Source organism: Triturus cristatus, chromosome 1_1 (genome assembly GCF_964204655.1).
Source record: "Triturus cristatus chromosome 1_1, aTriCri1.1, whole genome shotgun sequence".
NCBI classification, from domain to species: domain Eukaryota; kingdom Metazoa; phylum Chordata; class Amphibia; order Caudata; family Salamandridae; genus Triturus; species Triturus cristatus.
Window position 1 is genome coordinate 288,576,691 of NC_140579.1, and position 18,734 is coordinate 288,595,424.

Sequence of the window (18,734 nt, forward strand, 5' to 3'; positions counted from 1 at the left end):
AAGGGACTCACGTCTGAGCATACCCTGCCAACTTATGGCGAACAAAGCGGTACAAAAGGGGGTGGTGATAGACGGAGCATCAGAACTAATCAAACACTCACACCCAGTCAACAGATCTGGGATTGATCCATCACCGTTCTTTAGCCCACTCTGCCACCCCAGTTCAGACATGGCCATATGCAAATCAATCTGACCCTGTGCCTCATTGTAACAGTCCAGCCCGAACTGCCAAGCCATGCCTTCCCTGGACCGGAAACAAGCTTCCTAGGACCGGTTTCTGGCATTTCAGCCATCTTCAGCCAGGCTTGCTGGAATCCAGTGGCAAAGTGAGCAAGGGACTCACGTCTGAGCATACCCTGCCAACTTATGTCGAACAAAGCGGTACAAAAGGGGGTGGTGATAGATGGAGCATCAGAACTAATCAAACACTCACACCCAGTCAACAGATCTGGGTTTGATCCATCACCGTTCTTTAGACCACTCTGCCACCCCAGTTCAGACATGGCCATATGCAAATCAGTCTGACCCTGTGCCTCATGGGAACAGCCCAGCCCGAACTGCCAAGCCATGCCTTCCCATGACCGGAAACAAGCTTCCTAGGACCGGTTTCTGGCATTTAAGCCGTCTTCAGCCAGGCTTGCTTGAATCCAGTGGCAAAGTGAGCAAGGGACTCATGTCTGAGCATACCCTGCCAACTTATGGTGAACAAAGCGGTACAAAAGGGGGTGGTGATAGACGGAGCATCAGAACTAATCAAACACTCACAAACAGTCAACAGAACTGGGTTTGATCCATCACCGTTCTTTAGCCCACTCTGCCACCCCAGTTCAGACATGGCCAGATGCAAATCAGTCTGACCCTGTGCCTCATGGGAACAGTCCAGCCCGAACTGCCAAGCCATGCCTTCCCATGACCGGAAACAAGCTTCCTAGGACCGGTTTCTGGCATTTCAGCCGTCTTCAGCCAGGCTTGCTTGAATCCAGTGGCAAAGTGAGCAAGGGACTCACGTCTGAGCATACCCTGCCAACTTATGGCGAACAAAGCGGCCAAAAAGGGGGTGGTGATAGACGGAGCATCAGAACTAATCAAACACTCACACCCAGTCAACAGATCTGCGTTTGATCCATCACTGTTCTTTAGCCCACTCTGCCACCCCAGTTCAGACATGGCCATATGCAAATCAGTCTGACCCTGTGCCTCAAGGGAACAGTCCAGCCCGAACTGCCAAGCCATGCCTTCCCATGACCGGAAACAAGCTTCCTAGGACCGGTTTCTGGCATTTCAGCTGTCTTCAGCCAGGCTTGCTTGAATCCAGTGGCAAAGTGAGCAAGGGACTCACGTCTGAGCATACCGTGCCAACTTATGGCGAACAAAGCGGTACAAAAGGGGGTGGTGATAGACGGAGCATCAGAACTAATCAAACACTCACACCCAGTCAACAGATCTGGGTTTGATCCATCACCGTTCTTTAGCCCACTCTGCCACCCCAGTTCAGACATGGCCATATGCAAATCAATCTGACCCTGTGCCTCATGGTAACAGTCCAGCCCGAACTGCCAAGCCATGCCTTCCCTGGACCGGAAACAAGCTTCCTAGGACCGGTTTCTGGCATTTCAGCCATCTTCAGCCAGGCTTGCTGGAATCCAGTGGCAAAGTGAGTAAGGGACTCACGTCTGAGCATACCCTGCCAACTTATGGCGAACAAAGCGGTACAAAAGGGGGTGGTGATAGACGGAGCATCAGAACTAATCAAACACTCACACCCAGTCAACAGATCTGGGTTTGATCCATCACCGTTCTTTAGCCCACTCTGCCACCCCAGTTCAGACATGGCCATATGCAAATCAGTCTGACCCTGTGCCTCATGGGAACAGTCCAGCCCGAACTGCCAAGCCATGCCTTCCCATGACCGGAAACAAGCTTCCTAGGACCGGTTTCTGGCATTTCAGCCGTCTTCAGCCAGGCTTGCTTGAATCCAGTGGCAAAGTGAGCAAGGGACTCACGTCTGAGCATACCCTGCAAACGTATGGCGAACAAAGCGGTACAAAAGGGGGTGGTGATAGACGGAGCATCAGAACTAATCAAACACTCACACCCAGTCAACAGATCTGCGTTTGATCCATCACCGTTCTTTAGCCCACTCTGCCACCCCAGTTCAGACATGGCCATATGCAAATCAGTCTGACCCTGTGCCTCATGGGAACAGTCCAGCCCGAACTGCCAAGCCATGCCTTCCCTGGACCGGAAACAAGCTTCCTAGGACCGGTTTCTGGCATTTCAGCCGTCTTCAGCCAGGCTTGCTTGAATCCAGTGGCAAAGTGAGCAAGTGACTCACGTCTGAGCATACCCTGCCAACTTATGGCGAACAAAGCGGTACAAAAGGGGGTGGTGATAGACGGAGCATCAGAACTAATCAAACACTTACACCCAGTCAACAGATCTGGGTTTGATCCATCACCGTTCTTTAGCCCACTCTGCCACCCCAGTTCGGACATGGCCATATTCAAATCAGTCTGACCCTGTGCCTCATGGGAACAGTCCAGCCCGAACTGCCAAGCCATGCCTTCCCTGGACCGGAAACAAGCTTCCTAGGACCGGTTTCTGGCATTTCAGCCGTCTTCAGCCAGGCTTGCATGAATCCAGTGGCAATGTGAGCAAGGGACTCACGTCTGAGCATACCCTGCCAACTCATGGCGAACAAAGCGGTACAAAAGGGGGTGGTGATAGACGGAGCATCAGAACTAATCAAACACTCACACCCTGTCAACAGATCTGGGTTTGATCCATCACCGTTCTTTAGCCCACTCTGCCACCCCAGTTCAGAAAATGGCCATATGCAAATCAGTCTGACCCTGTGCCTCATGGGAACAGTCCAGCCCGAACTGCCAAGCCATGCCTTCCCTGGACCGGAAACAAGCTTCCTAGGACCGGTTTCTGGCATTTCAGCCGTCTTCAGCCAGGCTTGCTTGAATCCAGTGGCAAAGTGAGCAAGGGACTCACGTCTGAGCATACCCTGCCAACTTATGGCGAACAAAGCGGTACAAAAGGGGGTGGTGATAGACGGAGCATCAGAACTAATCAAACACTCACACCCAGTCAAAAGATCTGGGTTTGATCCATCACCGTTGTTTAGCCCACTCTGCCACCCCAGTTCAGACATGGCCATATGCAAAGCAGTCTGACCCTGTGCCTCATGGGAACAGTCCAGCCCGAACTGCCAAGCCATGCCTTCCCTGGACCGGAAACAAGCTTCCTAGGACCGGTTTCTGGCATTTCTGCCGTCTTCAGCCAGGCTTGCTTGAATCCAGTGGCAAAGTGAGCAAGGGACTCACGTCTGAGCATACCCTGCCAACTTATGGCGAACAAAGCGGTACAAAAGCGGGTGGTGATAGACGGAGCATCAGAACAAATCAAACACTCACACCCAGTCAACAGATCTGCGTTTGATCCATCACCGTTCTTTAGCCCACTCTGCCACCCCAGTTCAGACATGGCCATATGCAAATCAGTCTGACCTTGTGCCTCATGGGAACAGTCCAGCCCGAACTGCCAAGCCATGCCTTCCCTGGACCGGAAACAAGCTTCCTAGGACCGGTTTCTGGCATTTCAGCCGTCTTCAGCCAGGCTTGCTTGAATCCAGTGGCAAAGTTAGCAAGGGACTCACGTCTGAGCATACCATGCCAACTTATGGCGAACAAAGCGGCACAAAAGGGGATGGTGATAGACGGAGCATCAGAATTAATCAAACACTCACACCCAGTCAACAGTTCTGGGTTTGATCCATCACCGTTCTTTAGCCCACTCTGCCACCCCAGTTCAGACATGGCCATATGCAAATCAGTCTGACCCTGTGCCTCATGGTAACAGTCCAGCCCGAACTGTCAAGCCATGCCTTCGCTGGACCGGAAACAAGCTTCCTAGGACCGGTTTCTGGCATTTCAGCCGTCTTCAGCCAGGCTTGCTTGAATCCAGTGGCAAAGTGAGCAGGGGACTCACGTCTGAGCATACCCTGCCAACTTATGGCGAACAAAGCGGTACAAAAGGGGGTGGTGATAGACGGAGCATCAGAACTAATCAAACACTCACACCCAGTCAACAGATCTGGGTTTGATCAATCACCGTTCTTTAGCCCACTCTGCCACCCCAGTTCAGACATGGCCATATGCAAATCAGTCTGACCCTGTGCCTCATGGGAACAGTCCAGCCCGAACTGCCAAGCCATGCCTTCCCTGGACCGGAAACAAGCTTCCTAGGACCGGTTTCTGGCATTTCAGCCGTCTTCAGCCAGGCTTGCTTGAATCCAGTGGCAAAGTGAGCAAGGGACTCACGTCTGAGCATACCCTGCCAACTTATGGCGAACAAAGCGGTACAAAAGGGGGTGGTGATAGACGGAGCATCAGAACTAATCAAACACTCACACCCAGTCAACAGATCTGGGTTTGATCCATCACCGTTCTTTAGCCCAGTCCGCCACCCCAGTTCAGACATGGCCATATGCAAATCAGTCTGACCTTGTGCCTCATGGGAACAGTCCAGCCCGAACTGCCAAGCCATGCCTTCCCTGGACCGGAAACAAGCTTCCTAGGACCGGTTTCTGGCATTTCAGCCGTCTTCAGCCAGGCTTGCTTGAATCCAGTGGCAAAGTGAGCAAGGGACTCACGTCTGAGCATACCATGCCAACTTATGGCGAACAAAGCGGCACAAAAGGGGATGGTGATAGACGGAGCATCAGAATTAATCAAACACTCACACCCAGTCAACAGTTCTGGGTTTGATCCATCACCGTTCTTTAGCCCACTCTGCCACCCCAGTTCAGACATGGCCATATGCAAATCAGTCTGACCCTGTGCCTCATGGTAACAGTCCAGCCCGAACTGTCAAGCCATGCCTTCGCTGGACCGGAAACAAGCTTCCTAGGACCGGTTTCTGGCATTTCAGCCGTCTTCAGCCAGGCTTGCTTGAATCCAGTGGCAAAGTGAGCAGGGGACTCACGTCTGAGCATACCCTGCCAACTTATGGCGAACAAAGCGGTACAAAAGGGGGTGGTGATAGACGGAGCATCAGAACTAATCAAACACTCACACCCAGTCAACAGATCTGGGTTTGATCAATCACCGTTCTTTAGCCCACTCTGCCACCCCAGTTCAGACATGGCCATATGCAAATCAGTCTGACCCTGTGCCTCATGGGAACAGTCCAGCCCGAACTGCCAAGCCATGCCTTCCCTGGACCGGAAACAAGCTTCCTAGGACCGGTTTCTGGCATTTCAGCCGTCTTCAGCCAGGCTTGCTTGAATCCAGTGGCAAAGTGAGCAAGGGACTCACGTCTGAGCATACCCTGCCAACTTATGGCGAACAAAGCGGTACAAAAGGGGGTGGTGATAGACGGAGCATCAGAACTAATCAAACACTCACACCCAGTCAACAGATCTGGGTTTGATCCATCACCGTTCTTTAGCCCAGTCCGCCACCCCAGTTCAGACATGGCCATATGCAAATCAGTCTGACTCTGTGCCTCATGGTAACAGTCCAGCCCGAACTGCCAAGCCATGCCTTCCCTGGACCGGAAACAAGCTTCCTAGGACCGTTTTCTGGCATTTCAGCCGTCTTCAGCCAGGCTTGCTTGAATCCAGTGGCAATGTGAGCAAGGGACTCACGTCTGAGCATACCCTGCCAACTTATGGCGAACAAAGCGGTACAAAAGGGGGTGGTGATAGACGGAGCATCAGAACTAATCAAACACTCACACCCTGTCAACAGATCTGGGTTTGATCCATCACCGTTCTTTAGCCCACTCTGCCACCCCAGTTCAGACATGGCCATATGCAAATCAGTCTGACCCTGTGCCTCATGGGAACAGTCCAGCCCGAACTGCCAAGCCATGCCTTCCCTGGACCGGAAACAAGCTTCCTAGGACCGTTTTCTGGCATTTCAGCCGTCTTCAGCCAGGCTTGCTTGAATCCAGTGGCAATGTGAGCAAGGGACTCACGTCTGAGCATACCCTGCCAACTTATTGCGAACAAAGCGGTACAAAAGGGGGTGGTGATAGACGGAGCATCAGAACTAATCAAACACTCACACCCTGTCAACAGATCTGGGTTTGATCCATCACCGTTCTTTTGCCCACTCTGCCACCCCAGTTCAGACATGGCCATATGCAAATCAGTCTGACCCTGTGCTTCATGGGAACAGTCCAGCCTAAACTGCCAAGCTATGCCTTCCCTGGACCGGAAACAAGCTTCCTAGGACTGGTTTCTGGCATTTCAGCCGTCTTCAGCCAGGCTTGCTTGAATCCAGTGGCAAAGTGAGCAAGGGACTCACATCTGAGCATACCCTGCCAACTTATGGCGAACAAAGCGGTACAAAAGGGGGTGGTGATAGACGGAGCATCAGAACTAATCAAACACTCACAACCAGTCAACAGATCTGGGTTTGATCCATCACCGTTCTTTAGCCCACTCTGCCACCCCAGTTCAGACATGGCCATATGCAAATCAGGTTGACCCTGTGCCTCATGGGAACAGTCCAGCCCGAACTGCCAAGCCATGCCTTCCCTGGACCGGAAACAAGCTTCCTAGGACCGGTTTCTGGCATTTCTGCCATCTTCAGCCAGACTTGCTTGAATCCAGTGGCAAAGTGAGCAAGGGACTCACGTCTGAGCATACCCTGCCAACTTATGGCGAACAAAGCGGTACAAAAGCGGGTGGTGATAGACGGAGCATCAGAACTAATCAAATACTCACACCCAGTCAACAGATCTGCGTTTGATCCATCACCGTTCTTTAGCCCACTCTTCCACCTCAGTTCAGACATGGCCATATGCAAATCAGTCTGACCCTGTGCCTCATTGGAACAGTCCAGCCCGAACTGCCAAGCCATGCCTTCCCTGGACCGGAAACAAGCTTCCTAGGACCGGTTTCTGGCATTTCAGCCGTCTTCAGCCAGGCTTGCTTGAATCCAGTGGCAAAGTGAGCAAGGGACTCACGTCTGGGCATACCATGCCAACTTATGGCGAACAAAGCGGTACAAAAGGGGATGGTGATAGACGGAGCATCAGAATTAATCAAACACTCACACCCAGTCAACAGATCTGGGTTTGATCCATCACCGTTCTTTAGCCCACTCTGCCACCCCAGTTCAGACACGGCCATATGCAAATCAGTCGGACCCTGTGCCTCATGGTAACAGTCCAGCCCGAACTGCCAAGCCATGCCTTCCCTGGACCGGAAACAAGCTTCCTAGGACCGGTTTCTGGCATTTCAGCCGTCTTCAGCCAGGCTTGCTTGAATCCAGTGGCAAAGTTAGCAAGGGACTCACGTCTGAGCATACCATGCCAACTTATGGCGAACAAAGCGGCACAAAAGGGGATGGTGATAGACGGAGCATCAGAATTAATCAAACACTCACACCCAGTCAACAGTTCTGGGTTTGATCCATCACCGTTCTTTAGCCCACTCTGCCACCCCAGTTCAGACATGGCCATATGCAAATCAGTCTGACCCTGTGCCTCATGGTAACAGTCCAGCCCGAACTGTCAAGCCATGCCTTCGCTGGACCGGAAACAAGCTTCCTAGGACCGGTTTCTGGCATTTCAGCCGTCTTCAGCCAGGCTTGCTTGAATCCAGTGGCAAAGTGAGCAGGGGACTCACGTCTGAGCATACCCTGCCAACTTATGGCGAACAAAGCGGTACAAAAGGGGGTGGTGATAGACGGAGCATCAGAACTAATCAAACACTCACACCCAGTCAACAGATCTGGGTTTGATCAATCACCGTTCTTTAGCCCACTCTGCCACCCCAGTTCAGACATGGCCATATGCAAATCAGTCTGACCCTGTGCCTCATGGGAACAGTCCAGCCCGAACTGCCAAGCCATGCCTTCCCTGGACCGGAAACAAGCTTCCTAGGACCGGTTTCTGGCATTTCAGCCGTCTTCAGCCAGGCTTGCTTGAATCCAGTGGCAAAGTGAGCAAGGGACTCACGTCTGAGCATACCCTGCCAACTTATGGCGAACAAAGCGGTACAAAAGGGGGTGGTGATAGACGGAGCATCAGAACTAATCAAACACTCACACCCAGTCAACAGATCTGGGTTTGATCCATCACCGTTCTTTAGCCCAGTCCGCCACCCCAGTTCAGACATGGCCATATGCAAATCAGTCTGACCTTGTGCCTCATGGGAACAGTCCAGCCCGAACTGCCAAGCCATGCCTTCCCTGGACCGGAAACAAGCTTCCTAGGACCGGTTTCTGGCATTTCAGCCGTCTTCAGCCAGGCTTGCTTGAATCCAGTGGCAAAGTGAGCAAGGGACTCACGTCTGAGCATACCATGCCAACTTATGGCGAACAAAGCGGCACAAAAGGGGATGGTGATAGACGGAGCATCAGAATTAATCAAACACTCACACCCAGTCAACAGTTCTGGGTTTGATCCATCACCGTTCTTTAGCCCACTCTGCCACCCCAGTTCAGACATGGCCATATGCAAATCAGTCTGACCCTGTGCCTCATGGTAACAGTCCAGCCCGAACTGTCAAGCCATGCCTTCGCTGGACCGGAAACAAGCTTCCTAGGACCGGTTTCTGGCATTTCAGCCGTCTTCAGCCAGGCTTGCTTGAATCCAGTGGCAAAGTGAGCAGGGGACTCACGTCTGAGCATACCCTGCCAACTTATGGCGAACAAAGCGGTACAAAAGGGGGTGGTGATAGACGGAGCATCAGAACTAATCAAACACTCACACCCAGTCAACAGATCTGGGTTTGATCAATCACCGTTCTTTAGCCCACTCTGCCACCCCAGTTCAGACATGGCCATATGCAAATCAGTCTGACCCTGTGCCTCATGGGAACAGTCCAGCCCGAACTGCCAAGCCATGCCTTCCCTGGACCGGAAACAAGCTTCCTAGGACCGGTTTCTGGCATTTCAGCCGTCTTCAGCCAGGCTTGCTTGAATCCAGTGGCAAAGTGAGCAAGGGACTCACGTCTGAGCATACCCTGCCAACTTATGGCGAACAAAGCGGTACAAAAGGGGGTGGTGATAGACGGAGCATCAGAACTAATCAAACACTCACACCCAGTCAACAGATCTGGGTTTGATCCATCACCGTTCTTTAGCCCAGTCCGCCACCCCAGTTCAGACATGGCCATATGCAAATCAGTCTGACTCTGTGCCTCATGGTAACAGTCCAGCCCGAACTGCCAAGCCATGCCTTCCCTGGACCGGAAACAAGCTTCCTAGGACCGTTTTCTGGCATTTCAGCCGTCTTCAGCCAGGCTTGCTTGAATCCAGTGGCAATGTGAGCAAGGGACTCACGTCTGAGCATACCCTGCCAACTTATGGCGAACAAAGCGGTACAAAAGGGGGTGGTGATAGACGGAGCATCAGAACTAATCAAACACTCACACCCTGTCAACAGATCTGGGTTTGATCCATCACCGTTCTTTAGCCCACTCTGCCACCCCAGTTCAGACATGGCCATATGCAAATCAGTCTGACCCTGTGCCTCATGGGAACAGTCCAGCCCGAACTGCCAAGCCATGCCTTCCCTGGACCGGAAACAAGCTTCCTAGGACCGTTTTCTGGCATTTCAGCCGTCTTCAGCCAGGCTTGCTTGAATCCAGTGGCAATGTGAGCAAGGGACTCACGTCTGAGCATACCCTGCCAACTTATTGCGAACAAAGCGGTACAAAAGGGGGTGGTGATAGACGGAGCATCAGAACTAATCAAACACTCACACCCTGTCAACAGATCTGGGTTTGATCCATCACCGTTCTTTTGCCCACTCTGCCACCCCAGTTCAGACATGGCCATATGCAAATCAGTCTGACCCTGTGCCTCATGGGAACAGTCCAGCCTAAACTGCCAAGCTATGCCTTCCCTGGACCGGAAACAAGCTTCCTAGGACTGGTTTCTGGCATTTCAGCCGTCTTCAGCCAGGCTTGCTTGAATCCAGTGGCAAAGTGAGCAAGGGACTCACATCTGAGCATACCCTGCCAACTTATGGCGAACAAAGCGGTACAAAAGGGGGTGGTGATAGACGGAGCATCAGAACTAATCAAACACTCACAACCAGTCAACAGATCTGGGTTTGATCCATCACCGTTCTTTAGCCCACTCTGCCACCCCAGTTCAGACATGGCCATATGCAAATCAGGTTGACCCTGTGCCTCATGGGAACAGTCCAGCCCGAACTGCCAAGCCATGCCTTCCCTGGACCGGAAACAAGCTTCCTAGGACCGGTTTCTGGCATTTCTGCCATCTTCAGCCAGACTTGCTTGAATCCAGTGGCAAAGTGAGCAAGGGACTCACGTCTGAGCATACCCTGCCAACTTATGGCGAACAAAGCGGTACAAAAGCGGGTGGTGATAGACGGAGCATCAGAACTAATCAAATACTCACACCCAGTCAACAGATCTGCGTTTGATCCATCACCGTTCTTTAGCCCACTCTTCCACCTCAGTTCAGACATGGCCATATGCAAATCAGTCTGACCCTGTGCCTCATTGGAACAGTCCAGCCCGAACTGCCAAGCCATGCCTTCCCTGGACCGGAAACAAGCTTCCTAGGACCGGTTTCTGGCATTTCAGCCGTCTTCAGCCAGGCTTGCTTGAATCCAGTGGCAAAGTGAGCAAGGGACTCACGTCTGGGCATACCATGCCAACTTATGGCGAACAAAGCGGTACAAAAGGGGATGGTGATAGACGGAGCATCAGAATTAATCAAACACTCACACCCAGTCAACAGATCTGGGTTTGATCCATCACCGTTCTTTAGCCCACTCTGCCACCCCAGTTCAGACACGGCCATATGCAAATCAGTCGGACCCTGTGCCTCATGGTAACAGTCCAGCCCGAACTGCCAAGCCATGCCTTCCCTGGACCGGAAACAAGCTTCCTAGGACCGGTTTCTGGCATTTCAGCCGTCTTCAGCCAGGCTTGCTTGAATCCAGTGGCAAAGTGAGCAGGGGACTCACGTCTGAGCATACCCTGCCAACTTATGGCGAACAAAGCGGTACAAAAGGGGGTGGTGATAGACGGAGCATCAGAACTAATCAAACACTCACACCCAGTCAACAGATCTGGGTTTGATCCATCACCGTTCTTTAGCCCACTCTGCCACCCCAGTTCAGAAAATGGCCATATGCAAATCAGTCTGACCCTGTGCCTCATGGGAACAGTCCAGCCCGAACTGCCAAGCCATGCCTTCCCTGGACCGGAAACAAGCTTCCTAGGACCGGTTTCTGGCATTTCAGCCGTCTTCAGCCAGGCTTGCTTGAATCCAGTGGCAAAGTGAGCAAGGGACTCATGTCTGAGCATACCCTGCCAACTTATGGCGAACAAAGCGGTACAAAAGGGGGTGGTGATAGACGGAGCATCAGAACTAATCAAACACTTACACCCAGTCAACAGATCTGGGTTTGATCCATCACCGTTCTTTAGCCCACTCTGCCACCCCAGTTCGGACATGACCATATTCAAATCAGTCTGATCCTGTGCCTCATGGGAACAGTCCAGCCCGAACTGCCAAGCCATGCCTTCCCTGGACCGGAAACAAGCTTCCTAGGACCGGTTTCTGGTATTTCAGCCGTCTTCAGCCAGGCTTGCTTGAATCCAGTGGCAATGTGAGCAAGGGACTCACGTCTGAGCATACCCTGCCAACTTATGGCGAACAAAGCTGTACAAAAGGGGGTGGTGATAGACGGAGCATCAGAACTAATCAAACACTCACACCCTGTCAACAAATCTGGGTTTGATCCATCACCGTTCTTTAGCCCACTCTGCCACCCCAGTTCAGACATGGCCATATGCAAATCAGTCTGACCCTGTGCCTCATGGGAACAGTCCAGCCCGAACTGCCAAGCCATGCCTTCCCTGGACCGGAAACAAGCTTCCTAGGACCGGTTTCTGGCATTTCAGCCGTCTTCAGCCAGGCTTGCTTGATTCCAGTGGCAAAGTGAGCAGGGGACTCACGTCTGAGCATACCCTGCCAACTTATGGCGAACAAAGCGGTACAAAAGGGGGTGGTGATAGACGGAGCATCAGAACTAATCAAACACTCACACCCAGTCAACAGATCTGGGTTTGATCCATCACCGTTCTTTAGCCCACTCTGCCACCCCAGTTCAGACATGGCCATATGCAAATCAGTCTGACCCTGTGCCTCATGGGAACAGTCCAGCCCGAACTGCCAAGCCATGCCTTCCCTGGACCGGAAACAAGCTTCCTAGGACCGGTTTCTGGCATTTCAGCCGTCTTCAGCCAGGTTTGCTTGAATCCAGTGGCAAAGTGAGCAAGGGACTCATGTCTGAGCATACCCTGCCAACTTATGGCGAACAAAGCGGTACAAAAGGGGGTGGTGATAGACGGAGCATCAGAACTAATCAAACACTTACACCCAGTCAACAGATCTGGGTTTGATCCATCACCGTTCTTTAGCCCACTCTGCCACCCCAGTTCGGACATGACCATATTCAAATCAGTCTGACCCTGTGCCTCATGGGAACAGTCCAGCCCGAACTGCCAAGCCATGCCTTCCCTGGACCGGAAACAAGCTTCCTAGGACCGGTTTCTGGTATTTCAGCCGTCTTCAGCCAGGCTTGCTTGAATCCAGTGGCAATGTGAGCAAGGGACTCACGTCTGAGCATACCCTGCCAACTTATGGCGAACAAAGCTGTACAAAAGGGGGTGGTGATAGACGGAGCATCAGAACTAATCAAACACTCACACCCTGTCAACAAATCTGGGTTTGATCCATCACCGTTCTTTAGCCCACTCTGCCACCCCAGTTCAGACATGGCCATATGCAAATCAGTCTGACCCTGTGCCTCATGGGAACAGTCCAGCCCGAACTGCCAAGCCATGCCTTCCCTGGACCGGAAACAAGCTTCCTAGGACCGGTTTCTGGCATTTCAGCCGTCTTCAGCCAGGCTTGCTTGAATCCAGTGGCAAAGTGAGCAAGGGACTCACGTCTGAGCATACCCTGCCAACTTATGGCGAACAAAGCGGTACAAAAGGGGGTGGTGATAGACGGAGCATCAGAACTAATCAAACACTCACACCCAGTCAACAGATCTGGGTTTGATCCATCACCGTTGTTTAGCCCACTCTGCCACCCCAGTTCAGACATGGCCATATGCAAAGCAGTCTGACCCTGTGCCTCATGGGAACAGTCCAGCCCGAACTGCCAAGCCATGCCTTCCCTGGACCGGAAACAAGCTTCCTAGGACTGGTTTCTGGCATTTCAGCCGTCTTCAGCCAGGCTTGCTTGAATCCAGTGGCAAAGTGAGCAAGGGACTCACGTCTGAGCATACCCTGCCAACTTATGGCGAACAAAGCGGTAAAAACGGGGGTGGTGATAGACGGAGCATCAGAACTAATCAAACACTCACAACCAGTCAACAGATCTGGGTTTGATCCATCACCGTTCTTTAGCCCACTCTGCCACCCCAGTTCAGACATGGCCATATGCAAATCAGTCTGACCCTGTGCCTCATGGGAACAGTCCAGCCCGAACTGCCAAGCCATGCCTTCCCTGGACCGGAAACAAGCTTCCTAGGACCGGTTTCCGGCATTTCAGCTGTCTTCAGCCAGGCTTGCTTGAATCCAGTGGCAAAGTGAGCAAGGGACTCACGTCTGAGCATACCCTGCCAACTTATGGCGAACAAAGCGGCCAAAAAGGGGGTGGTGATAGACGGAGCATCAGAACTAATCAAACACTCACACCCAGTCAACAGATCTGCGTTTGATCCATCACCGTTCTTTAGCCCACTCTGCCACCCCAGTTCAGACATGGCCATATGCAAATCAGTCTGACCCTGTGCCTCATGGGAACAGTCCAGCCCGATCTGCCAAGCCATGCCTTCCCATGACCGGAAACAAGCTTCCTAGGACCGGTTTCTGGCATTTCAGCCGTCTTCAGCCAGGCTTGCTTGAATCCAGTGGCAAAGTGAGCAAGGGACTCACGTCTGAGCATACCCTGCCAACTTATGGCGAACAAAGCGGTACAAAAGGGGGTGGTGATAGACGGAGCATCAGAACTAATCAAACACTCACACCCAGTCAACAGATCTGGGATTGATCCATCACCGTTCTTTAGCCCACTCTGCCACCCCAGTTCAGACATGGCCATATGCAAATCAATCTGACCCTGTGCCTCATTGTAACAGTCCAGCCCGAACTGCCAAGCCATGCCTTCCCTGGACCGGAAACAAGCTTCCTAGGACCGGTTTCTGGCATTTCAGCCATCTTCAGCCAGGCTTGCTGGAATCCAGTGGCAAAGTGAGCAAGGGACTCACGTCTGAGCATACCCTGCCAACTTATGGCGAACAAAGCGGTACAAAAGGGGGTGCTGATAGACGGAGCATCAGAACTAATCAAACACTCACACCCAGTCAACAGATATGGGTTTGATCCATCACCGTTCTTTAGACCACTCTGCCACCCCAGTTCAGACATGGCCATATGCAAATCAGTCTGACCCTGTGCCTCATGGGAACAGCCCAGCCCGAACTGCCAAGCCATGCCTTCCCATGACCGGAAACAAGCTTCCTAGGACCGGTTTCTGGCATTTAAGCCGTCTTCAGCCAGGCTTGCTTGAATCCAGTGGCAAAGTGAGCAAGGGACTCATGTCTGAGCATACCCTGCCAACTTATGGTGAACAAAGCGGTACAAAAGGGGGTGGTGATAGACGGAGCATCAGAACTAATCAAACACTCACAAACAGTCAACAGAACTGGGTTTGATCCATCACCGTTCTTTAGCCCACTCTGCCACCCCAGTTCAGACATGGCCAGATGCAAATCAGTCTGACCCTGTGCCTCATGGGAACAGTCCAGCCCAAACTGCCAAGCCATGCCTTCCCATGACCGGAAACAAGCTTCCTAGGACCGGTTTCTGGCATTTCAGCCGTCTTCAGCCAGGCTTGCTTGAATCCAGTGGCAAAGTGAGCAAGGGACTCACGTCTGAGCATACCCTGCCAACTTATGGCGAACAAAGCGGCCAAAAAGGGGGTGGTGATAGACGGAGCATCAGAACTAATCAAACACTCACACCCAGTCAACAGATCTGCGTTTGATCCATCACCGTTCTTTAGCCCACTCTGCCACCCCAGTTCAGACATGGCCATATGCAAATCAGTCTGACCCTGTGCCTCATGGGAACAGTCCAGCCCGAACTGCCAAGCCATGCCTTCCCATGACCGGAAACAAGCTTCCTAGGACCGGTTTCTGGCATTTCAGCTGTCTTCAGCCAGGCTTGCTTGAATCCAGTGGCAAAGTGAGCAAGGGACTCACGTCTGAGCATACCGTGCCAACTTATGGCGAACAAAGTGGTACAAAAGGGGGTTGTGATAGACGGAGCATCAGAACTAATCAAACACTCACACCCAGTCAACAGATCTGGGTTTGATCCATCACCGTTCTTTAGCCCACTCTGCCACCCCAGTTCAGACATGGCCATATGCAAATCAATCTGACCCTGTGCCTCATGGTAACAGTCCAGCCCGAACTGCCAAGCCATGCCTTCCCTGGACCGGAAACAAGCTTCCTAGGACCGGTTTCTGGCATTTCAGCCATCTTCAGCCAGGCTTGCTGGAATCCAGTGGCAAAGTGAGTAAGGGACTCACGTCTGAGCATACCCTGCCAACTTATGGCGAACAAAGCGGTACAAAAGGGGGTGGTGATAGACGGAGCATCAGAACTAATCAAACACTCAGACCCAGTCAACAGATCTGGGTTTGATCCATCACCGTTCTTTAGCCCACTCTGCCACCCCAGTTCAGACATGGCCATATGCAAATCAGTCTGACCCTGTGCCTCATGGGAACAGTCCAGCCCGAACTGCCAAGCCATGCCTTCCCATGACCGGAAACAAGCTTCCTAGGACCGGTTTCTGGCATTTCAGCCGTCTTCAGCCAGGCTTGCTTGAATCCAGTGGCAAAGTGAGCAAGGGACTCAAGTCTGAGCATACCCTGCAAACTTATGGCGAACAAAGCGGTACAAAAGGGGGTGGTGATAGACGGAGCATCAGAACTAATCAAACACTCACACCCAGTCAACAGATCTGCGTTTGATCCATCACCGTTCTTTAGCCCACTCTGCCACCCCAGTTCAGACATGGCCATATGCAAATCAGTCTGACCCTGTGCCTCATGGGAACAGTCCAGCCCGAACTGCCAAGCCATGCCTTCCCTGGACCGGAAACAAGCTTCCTAGGACCGGTTTCTGGCATTTCAGCCGTCTTCAGCCAGGCTTGCTTGAATCCAGTGGCAAAGTGAGCAAGGGACTCACGTCTGAGCATACCCTGCCAACTTATGGCGAACAAAGCGGTACAAAAGGGGGTGGTGATAGACGGAGCATCAGAACTAATCAAACACTTACACCCAGTCAACAGATCTGGGTTTGATCCATCACCGTTCTTTAGCCCACTCTGCCACCCCAGTTCGGACATGGCCATATTCAAATCAGTCTGACCCTGTGCCTCACGGGAACAGTCCAGCCCGAACTGCCAAGCCATGCCTTCCCTGGACCAGAAACAAGCTTCCTAGGACCGGTTTCTGGCATTTCAGCCGTCTTCAGCCAGGCTTGCTTGAATCCAGTGGCAATGTGAGCAAGGGACTCACGTCTGAGCATACCCTGCCAACTCATGGCGAACAAAGCGGTACAAAAGGGGGTGGTGATAGACGGAGCATCAGAACTAATCAAACACTCACACCCTGTCAACAGATCTGGGTTTGATCCATCACCGTTCTTTAGCCCACTCTGCCACCCCAGTTCAGAAAATGGCCATATGCAAATCAGTCTGACCCTGTGCCTCATGGGAACAGTCCAGCCCGAACTGCCAAGCCATGCCTTCCCTGGACCGGAAACAAGCTTCCTAGGACCGGTTTCTGGCATTTCAGCCGTCTTCAGCCAGGCTTGCTTGAATCCAGTGGCAAAGTGAGCAAGGGACTCACGTCTGAGCATACCCTGCCAACTTATGGCGAACAAAGCGGTACAAAAGGGGGTGGTGATAGACGGAGCATCAGAACTAATCAAACACTCACACCCAGTCAAAAGATCTGGGTTTGATCCATCACCGTTGTTTAGCCCACTCTGCCACCCCAGTTCAGACATGGCCATATGCAAAGCAGTCTGACCCTGTGCCTCATGGGAACAGTCCAGCCCGAACTGCCAAGTCATGCCTTCCCTGGACCGGAAACAAGCTTCCTAGGACCGGTTTCTGGCATTTCTGCCGTCTTCAGCCAGGCTTGCTTGAATCCAGTGGCAAAGTGAGCAAGGGACTCACGTCTGAGCATACCCTGCCAACTTATGGCGAACAAAGCGGTACAAAAGCGGGTGGTGATAGACGGAGCATCAGAACAAATCAAACACTCACACCCAGTCAACAGATCTGCATTTGATCCATCACCGTTCTTTAGCCCACTCTTCCACCCCAGTTCAGACATGGCCATATGCAAATCAGTCTGACCCTGTGCCTCATGGGAACAGTCCAGCCCGAACTGCCAAGCCATGCCTTCCCTGGACCGGAAACAAGCTTCCTAGGACCGGTTTCTGGCATTTCAGCCGTCTTCAGCCAGGCTTGCTTGAATCCAGTGGCAAAGTGAGCAAGGGACTCACGTCTGAGCATACCATGCCAACTTATGGCGAACAAAGCGGTACAAAAGGGGATGGTGATAGACGGAGCATCAGAATTAATCAAACACTCACACCCAGTCAACAGTTCTGGGTTTGATCCATCACCGTTCTTTAGCCCACTCTGCCACCCCAGTTCAGACACGGCCATATGCAAATCAGTCTGACCCTGTGCCTCATGGTAACAGTCCAGCCCGAACTGCCAAGCCATGCCTTCGCTGGACCGGAAACAAGCTTCCTAGGACCGGTTTCTGGCATTTCAGCCGTCTTCAGCCAGGCTTGCTTGAATCCAGTGGCAAAGTGAGCAGGGGACTCACGTCTGAGCATACCCTGCCAACTTATGGCGAACAAAGCGGTACAAAAGGGGGTGGTGATAGACGGAGCATCAGAACTAATCAAACACTCACACCCAGTCAACAGATCTGGGTTTGATCAATCACCGTTCTTTAGCCCACTCTGCCACCCCAGTTCAGACATGGCCATATGCAAATCAGTCTGACCCTGTGCCTCATGGGAACAGTCCAGCCCGAACTGCCAAGCCATGCCTTCCCTGGACCGGAAACAAGCTTCCTAGGACCGGTTTCTGGCATTTCAGCCGTCTTCAGCCAGGCTTGCTTGAATCCAGTGGCAAAGTGAGCAAGGGACTCACGTCTGAGCATACCCTGCCAACTTATGGCGAACAAAGCGGTACAAAAGGGGGTGGTGATAGACGGAGCATCAGAACTAATCAAACACTCACACCCAGTCAATAGATCTGGGTTTGATCCATCACCGTTCTTTAGCCCAGTCCGCCACCCCAGTTCAGACATGGCCATATGCAAATCAGTCTGACTCTGTGCCTCATGGTAACAGTCCAGCCCGAACTGCCAAGCCATGCCTTCCCTGGACCGGAAACAAGCTTCCTAGGACCGTTTTCTGGCATTTCAGCCGTCTTCAGCCAGGCTTGCTTGAATCCAGTGGCAATGTGAGCAAGGGACTCACGTCTGAGCATACCCTGCCAACTTATGGCGAACAAAGCGGTACAAAAGGGGGTGGTGATAGACGGAGCATCAGAACTAATCAAACACTCACACCCTGTCAACAGATCTGGGTTTGATCCATCACCGTTC